The sequence below is a fragment of the Vigna unguiculata genome, chromosome 6 (assembly GCF_037176805.1).
Source record: "Vigna unguiculata cultivar grain cowpea cultivar isolate G323 ecotype 2 chromosome 6, ASM3717680v1, whole genome shotgun sequence".
Classification (NCBI taxonomy): Eukaryota; Viridiplantae; Streptophyta; class Magnoliopsida; order Fabales; family Fabaceae; genus Vigna; species Vigna unguiculata.
The window spans coordinates 2,786,402-2,795,625 of NC_140797.1; the positions used below are offsets into that span (position 1 = coordinate 2,786,402).

General features: G+C 33.6%; 1 pseudogene; it reads left to right on the forward strand.

Annotated features, from left to right (window-relative positions):
- Window positions 1-403: 403 nt before the first annotated feature.
- On the forward strand, window positions 404-3,466 carry LOC114187804 (uncharacterized; annotated as a pseudogene).
- The last annotated feature ends 5,758 nt before the right edge of the window (window positions 3,467-9,224 follow it).

Genomic DNA, 9,224 nt, shown 5'->3' on the forward strand with positions numbered 1-9,224 from the left:
TTGCACTACGACAAAATTGAAGAGTTAAGGAACATTTTGGACCGAACAATTTCTTCTTTTGAGTAAGTTCATCTTTTCCTTTTTATTTTTGAAGCAATATGTTTCCCTCTTGTATGTGGCTTTTCTACACTCTAGGCATATCTCTATCTGTTAGAAATCTTAAAATCATGCTTTAATTGTTGATCAAACTCTTCTTTGTGTAGATAGAGCTATTTTAGGCTTTGAAGTGGTGTAAGGGAAGAACAAGATTAGGAATCTACTCTAAGGTAAGGGAAGCTAATCATTTAGAAGTTATTAGTTTTCTTAAAATATTGAGTCTTGCTTTTAAGATTTAATTTGGGGTATTCATAATTTTATCTTTTTGTAAATAGGTGAGAGGTGAAAATTTTGTATTAGAAAAATTATGATAAAGAGTAAAAGAATTGATTTTTTTTTTCAAGAGGAAGGCTTGTGATGAAGATGAAAAAAATGCATCTACGTCATCTAAAATTGAGAAACTTCATGAGAATCCAAACATTGAAGAAAACGAAAAAACAACTCTCTAATGAATTTGAAAATACTTTAGAACGTGATCCGGAAAAACGTCTTCAAATTTAACAATACCCATCAAATCAAATTGATGAGGTACGAAGGGCTTATCTAAAATGGGGTCCATATCAAATGTGTCTAGAAAATTATCCATTGTCTGGTAAAGATGATCATCCAAGAAGATTTCAGTACACATGGTTTAGGTTATTTCCTTCCTGGTTAGAGTATTCACCATTAAAAGATGTTGCATATTGCTTACCGTGCTATCTTTTTAGTAAAAAACCAAGCGGACGACCTGACTAAGATGTTTTCATTGTTACAGGTAATTGAGTTTATTTTCATTGAATTCTAATTGGCAATAAGTTTATTGTCATCAACATATTTTAACTTTTTGAATGTTATTTTATAGGTTTTAAAAATGGGAGGAAAGTTAATAATGGAAAAAATTGTGCTTTCCTTAAACACATTGGGAAGGATCCTTGTTCACCACACAATATTGCAGTGTCTGCTTGTCAAGACTTGTTAAATAAAAATTGTCACATTAGGAATGTTTTGGAAGTGCAAAGCTCAGATCAAATTATGAAGAATAGGTTACGTCTCAATACTTCAATCGACACCGTTCGTTTTTTATCACTTCAAGCTTGTGCTTTTAGAGGTCATGATGAAAGTATTGAATCGAGGAACCAAGGTAATTTTCTTGAGATGATAAAACTCATAACATCATACAATGATGAAGTTGCAAAAGTTGTGTTGGAAAATGCTCCATTCAATTCCAAATATACTTCACCTAAAATTCAAAAGGAGTTATTAAATATTCTTTCTAGTAAAGTGAAAAATCATATTCGTGAGGAAATTGGGGATTCCAAGTTTTGTATAGTTGTCGATGAAGCTCGTGATGAGTCAAAAAAAGAGCAAATGGCTCTTGTTTTGAGATTCGTTGATAAAAATGGTTTTATTCAAGAGCGATTTTTTGATATTGTGCATGTTAAAGACACTGGAGCAATAACTTTGAAGAATGAATTGTGTGTTGTACTATCTTGACATAATCTTAACGTTTCTAATATCTGTGGTCAAGGGTATGATGGTGCTAGCAATATGAGAGAAGAATGGAATGGATTACAAGAATTATTTTTGGTTGATTGTTCTTATGCATATTATGTTCATTGTTTTGCTCATCGGTTACAACTTGCCTTGGTTGCTGCATCAAGAGAAGTTATTCCAATTCACCAATCCTTTTCAAAATTGACTTTTATTGTCAATATTGTTTGCTCTTCTAGTAAACATCATGATGAGTTATAGGCTGCCAAGTTAGATGAAATTGCATATTTGTTAGAAATTGATGAGCTTGAAAAGGGTAAAGGGGCAAATCAAATTGGTACTTTAAAACGAGCTGGGGATACTCGTTGGAGCTCTCATTTCTCTTCTATTTGTAGCTTGATCAATATGTATGATGCAACTTGTTTAGTTCTAGAAAAAATTACTGTTGATGGATCTACTTATTCACAACGTGGTGATGCTGATAATGCTTACAAAAGCTTGACCTCATTTGAGTTTATACTGATCTTGTATTTGATGAGAGAAATTATGGGGATAACAGATGTTCTTTGTCAAGCATTACAACAACAATCTCAGGATATAGTTAATGCTATGCGTCTACTTTGTTCTACAAAAGGACTTATTCAAAACTTGAGAGAAAATGGTTGGGATAAGTTATTAAAAAATGTGACTTCTTTTTGTGAAAAACATGATATTGAGGTGCCTAATTTTGGGGCTTCTTATGTAGCAAGGCAATGATGCTCTTATCACCAAAAGTATCATATTACAGTGGAATATTATTTTTAAGTTGAAATATTCTTTGTTACCATTGATAAGCAATTACAAGAGTTAAATTGTAGATTTAATGACCAAGCAATGGAGTTATTAATTCTAAGCTCTGCTTTGGATCCTAAGGGTGCTTATAAAGCTTTTAGTATTGATAAAATTTGCACTCTTGTGGAAATATATTATCCCATGGATTTCAATGAGTAAGAGAAGATTAATTTGAATTTTCAACTTCAACATTTCATTATTGATGCTCGTCAAGATTCAAATTTGAAGAATTTATCAACAATGCAAGAGTTATGTACATGTTTGGAAACAACAAAAAAGTCTGATGTTTACTACTTGATAGATAGATTACTTCGTCTTATCATGACTCTTCCAGTTTCTACAACTACAACTGAAAGATCTTTTTTTACAATAAAAATAATCAAGAACAACTTGAGAAATAAGATGTAGGCTGAATTTTTAGCAAGCACTATGATAATCTATATTGAAAGGGATATTGCAACTAGCTTCAGCTCTGATTCAATTATTGAAGATTTTAAGTCATTGAAAGAGCGTAAAGGAGCACTCTGAATAAAGGTAACTTTTGTTTTTTTTAGGTTTAATTATGCCTTTGGTCCCCATTTTGGAGTCAAAATCTCAAAATGGTACCCAAATTTTTAAAAGTCTCAAAATGGTCCCCTTTTTTGTTGAAACGTCTCACGTTTGCCCTTCCCGTTAAGTCAAGGTTGACGCCGTTAGAGGAGTGCCACGAGTCAATTCCTCGATTTTTTGAATTTTTTTTTGAATTTTTTATTTTTTTTATTATTTTTTTTAAAAAAATCAAAAAATTGCCACGTGTCAAGCTGTCATCGTGCCACGTGGCAGTGACAGTGACACGTGTCAGTATTACGCCATGTGTCATTTTGTTAGTCTCAATTTGGTCCCTTTATTTTAATTTGTCTCAATTTAGTCCCAATTTTTGTAAAAATTAGCAATTTTGTCCCCCTTCAAATTGAAACAAAATTTAATTTTATATAAATGTTATACAAATATTTTTATTAAATTTGATATTTGTATTCAAATTGATATTTTTATTATATATTTTTAACATAGCTAAGTTTAGTTAAAATTATGTTTCACATTCAACTTTACTTAAAATTGTTTTAAAATTTTAAATTTATATGTGTTTTATTGTAACATGAACTAGGTAATTTATGAATTTTTTTCTATTAACAACTTTTAAACCATTTTAAATAAAGTTCAATGTAAAATATTAATTAAATGAACTTAATTTGGTTAAAAATATTTACTTGAAATATCAATTTTGATGGAAATATTTGTGTACATTTATATAGAAATTAAATTTGATTTCAATTTGGAGAGGGACAAAATTGCTAATTTTTACAAAAATTGGGACTAAATTGAGACAAATTAAAATAAAGGGGCCAAATTGAGACTAAGAAAATGACATGTGGCGTAATACTGACATGTGTCACTGTCACTGCCACGTGGCACGATGACAGCTTGACACGTTGCAATTTTTTTAATTTTTAAAAAAAATTCAAAATAAAAATTTAAAATAAAAAATAAATTCAAAAAAAATTAATAAAAAAATTCAAAAAATCGAGGAACTGACACGTGGCACTCCCTCTAACGGCGTCAACGTTGACTCAACGGCAAGGGCAAACATGAGATGTTTCAACAAAAAAGGGACCATTTTGAGACTTTTAAAAATTTGGGTACCATTTTGAGATTTTGACTCCAAAATGGGGACCAAAGGCATAATTAAACCTTTTTTTTATATATATTATTGTTGATGATAAACTTTATGTTACTCTTTCATATATATTATTGTTATATTGTTTAGATTCTATTGTTATGAGTGCTTATTTTGAATAAAAAAAATAATGTAAAGAAATTAATTTTTTTAATTAAAAGAAATTATTATTTCTTAATTAAAAAAATAATTTATATAAAACAAATATAATTTGCCCCCTAAAATTTTGGTCAAGTTCCGGCATTGCAGTAGACGAGAAAAGTACGGTTAGAGCCTAAGTGAAACTATCTCCTTCAACCATCATGATAGTAATTCAAGGTTGTGAAAGGGATAGTTGAAGGGATAGAGAAAATGTATAGAAAGTAGAGTGTGAAAGTAGTAGTTGGAGAAGTGTATTTGTAGTTGAGAGTAGTTGTATTGGATGTTGTGATAGTTGTTCTTGATGTTACAAAATGGTAGGATACATGGGTATTTATAGTCCCATAGATTATTCTAGAAACTCCTAGCCAGAACTAATGCAAATACTTCTAGATTTTTCTACATAGTTGAATGTTCTTGATTTTTCTTTCTATCCTAGGCTTTTCTCCAATACTCTAGAAGTTTCTTTACATTTCAATAACTCTATCTTATATTTTTTTAGATTCTTCTAGAATTTGCATTATACTTTAATACTCCTCCTTGATGCAAATTCGGTAACTCCAAGCATAGCGCGTAGTAGTTCAAATCTTGGTCTTGGTAAGGCCTTTGTGAAGATATCTGCAATTTGATCTTCTGTCGGGCAGTACTCAAGTCGTATCTTCATATTTGTTTCCGCTTCTCTGATGAAGTGGTATTTAATTGCTATGTGTTTTGTTCTACTATGATGTATTGGGTTCTTCGTCATTGTGATAGCTGATTTATTATCACAGTTGATTGTAGTAGGTCCACTTTGTTTCTCTCCCATATCTTTGAATATCTTTCGAAGCCATATAGCTTGACTTGTTGCTTCAGCAGCAGCCACATATTCTGCTTCAGCTGTTGATTGTGCAACAGTTGCTTGCTTCTTTGATGCCCAAGAGAATATTCCCGATCCAAGCGAGAAAGCATAGCCTGAGGTGCTCTTCATGTCATCTTTTGATCCTGCCCAATCACTATCGGTGTAGCCAATGATCCTTGAGTTAGTCATGGTTTTGTACCATATTCCAAACTCCTTTGTGCCTTGTAGATATCTTAAAATTCTTTTCCCTACTCCATAATGAATCTGACTTGGCTTTTGCATGAATCTTGATAGAAGACTTGTGGCATACATAATGTCTGGTCTTGTGGCTGTGAGATATAAGAGACTTCCAATCAAACTTCTGTAGCGTGATGCATTTGTTTCTTGTGCTCCATCATCTTTTTGTAGTTTCTCATTTACCACCAATGGAGTAGCGACAGGTTTACAATCATACATCTTGAACTTCTTCAATAGGGCTTCAATATATTTCTTTTGAGAGATAAATATGCCGTCTTCTTGTTGTTTCACCTCTATACCGAGGAAATAGTTCATCAACCCAAGGTTGGTCATCTCAAATGTCTTCATCATGTCTTCTTTAAATTCTTTCATCATCTCCAAATTGTTTCCTGTATAGATAAGATCATCGACATATAAGGAGACAATGAGGTGATACTGACCTTGTGCTTTAATATATAGTGTTGTCTCACTTTTGCTCCTCCTGAATCCTTGATCGATGAAGTATTGATCAATCTTGCTATACCATGCTCGAGGAGCTTGCTTCAAGCCGTATAAGGCTTTTTTTAGTCTTAGTACTTTGCCTTCATTGCCTTTATTGATGAAGCCTTGAGGTTGTTCAACATAAATCTCTTCTTCGAGCACTCCATTTAGGAAGGCTGATTTGACATCTAGTTGATAGATGTTCCATCCTTTTTGTGCTGCTAGGGCTATTAGAGCTCTTATTGTATCTAGTCGTGCGACTGGAGCAAATGTCTCATTGTAGTCGATTCCTGGTTGTTGTGAGTATCCTTTTGCGACCAATCTGGCCTTATGCTTTTGTATAGTTCCATCAGGATTGAGCTTTGTTTTATATACCCATTTCACTCCAATGATGTCTTTTCCTTGAGGACAGTTTACGAGCTCCCAAGTGTTATTCTTCTCAATCATTTTAACCTCTTCTTCCATAGCCTTGACCCATATTTCTTGCTTTGATGCTTCCTCACAGCAGTTAAGCTCAATCATGGCCATATTGCAGGTTTCGTATATGTCTACCAAAGATCTTACTCGTCTTGGAGTGGACTCTAGTGAAGAATCTTCTAATGGAGGTGGAGAAGGCATACCTGAAGCTTCTGCCTCTTCTTGAATTTCTTCTTGATATTGTTGCACTGGAACTAAAGTGGTGCTTTTAACAACTTTTTCTTCTTCCCAATTCCAAGAAGCATTTTCATCAATTTCAACATCTCGACTAATGACGAGCTTTTTTGTTTGTAGGTTGTAAACTCGATAGCCTTTTGATTGTGTGCTATATCCCAAGAATATTCCTCGTATAGTCTTGTCTTCAAGCTTGTGCCTCCTTTGATCAGGAACATGTATGTAGCAAATAGATCCAAATACTCGTAGGTGTTTGGCTGATGGCTTTTTTCCACTCCAAGCTTCAATAGGAGTCTTGTCTTTGACTGCCTTAGTTGGACATCTGTTTAAAATGTAAACTGCAGTGTAGACTGCTTCAGCCCAAAAAGTGTTAGGCATACCTTTCTCTTTTAGCATTGATCTTGCCATCTCCATGACTGTGCGATTTTTTCTTTCTGATACACCGTTTTGTTGTGGAGTATATGCGACTGTGAGTTGTCTCTCTATGCCTTCATCTTCGCAGAATTTGTCAAACTCGCGAGATGTATACTCCTTTCCACGATCACTTCTAAGTACTTTTATTTGTTTTCCACTTTGCTTCTCAACAAGGGCCTTGAATTTCTTGAATATTCCAAAGACTTCTGACTTTGCCTTTAAGAAATAAACCCATGTCATTCTAGAGAAGTCATCAATGAAGAGGATGAAGTACCTGTTGTTGTGATGTGAAGGCGTCCTCATTGGTCCACAAACATCAGTATGGATCAACTCTAGTAAGTCTTTAGCTCTCCATGCTTTGTCAGTCGAGAATGGTAATCGATGTTGTTTACCAAGGAGACATCCTTCGCATGATTCTTTATTCTCTTTTAAGCATGGAAGATCTCTCATCATGTTTTTCTTATATAGAAGCTTTAAGGCATATGTGTTGAAGTGACCAAATCTCCTATGCCAAAGCCACGAGTCATCAACTTCTGCCTTCATGGCAATATTAGTTCCAGGTTTGAAGCTTATGGGAAAGCTTCTATTTCTCTTTTCCATTTTTACTTGGCCAATTTCTGTCTTTCTACTGTCATAAATTTTGCATGTATCTTTCTCAAAGTGGAGAGAATATCCATTCTCCATCATTTGACCAATACTTAAAAGATTTTCTTTAAGATTGGGAACCAATAAAACATCCTTGATGAATTTCGTACCTTTCTTTGTCTCCACCATGACAGTTCCTTTGCCTTGAGACTCCACTGTGGTACCGTTTCCTAGTCGAACTTTGACATTGACAGATTTATCAATGTCTTTGAAGATGCTTTGATCTTTGGCCATGTGATTGCTGCATCCACTATCCAAGTACCAACTTTCTCCTTCGTTAGGAGATTCTTGATTGGCATAAAATAGGCGTTGCTCCTGATTATGTTCTTCAGCAAAGTTTGCTTGATGCTTATTTTTATTACGACAATACTTCTCTACGTGGCCAAATTTCTTGCAGTATTGACATTGAGGTTTTCTATGATGCCAACAATCTTTTTCCATGTGACTTGTCTTTTTACATATGCCACATGGGGGATATTTTCCTTGATGAATCATAGGGAAGCTTCTAGAATTTTCTTTATTTCTAGAAATTTCTCCTCTACTTTTATTTCCTTCATATTCTTTATTCTGAGACCGTAATTTTAGTTTTGATTGAAAGGCATTTTCGACTGAGTCTTCTTCATGCCTTTTCAATCTTTGTTCATAAGCTTCAAGAGAGCCCATTAGTTGTGTTACTGACAATGTGGCCAAATCTTTTGTTTGTTCAATCGCAGTTGCGATTGCATCATATTTTTGGGGAATAGAAATTAAAATTTTCTCAACGATTTTTTTGTCAAGAATAGTTTCCCCATAGGCTCTCATCTGACTAACTATTTCCTTTATTCTAGAATAATAATCTTTAATGGTCTCAGATTCTTTCATTCTTATTAATTCAAACTCTCGTCTTAGAGAATGAAGTTTAACATTGCGTACCTCATCACTTCCTTGAAACTCTTCTTGTATTGTGTTCCAAGCTTGCTTTGCGTTTGTGGCACCTATTATTCTCGGAAAGATTGTGTCATCAACTGCTTGTTGAAGAGCAAATAAAGCCCTTGAATCCTTCTGTTTGTTTTCCTTCAACTCCTTCTTCTGAGCTGCAGTAAGAGCGGAAGTGTATTCTGGAATAGTGAATCCCTCTTCTATAATGTCCCATAAATCTTGGGAGCGAAAGAATGTCTTCATTTTGACACTCCAAAATTCATAATTTTCTCTTGTGAAAATAGGTACTGGAATTGATGATGTTTGATTGGTAGTGGCCATAGGTTGAGAAAATATTTTGGAAGTAGTATAGAATGAAGTTCTAATTTTTTTGAAGTAGTTGAAAAGTTTATCTACGCCCAGTAGATGACCGAACGTAGCTCTGGTACCACTGATAGTAATTCAAGGTTGTGAAAGGGATAGTTGAAGGGATAGAGAAAATGTATAGAAAGTAGAGTGTGAAAGTAGTAGTTGGAGAAGTGTATTTGTAGTTGAGAGTAGTTGTATTGGATGTTGTGTTAGTTGTTCTTGATGTTACAAAATGGTAGGATACATGGGTATTTATAGTCCCATAGATTATTCTAGAAACTCCTAGCTAGAACTAATGCAAATACTTCTAGATTTTTCTACATAATTGAATGTTCTTGATTTTTCTTTCTATCCTAGGCTTTTCTCCAATACTCTAGAAGTTTCTTTACATTTCAATAACTCTATCTTATATTTTTTTAGATTCTTCTAGAATTTGCATTATAC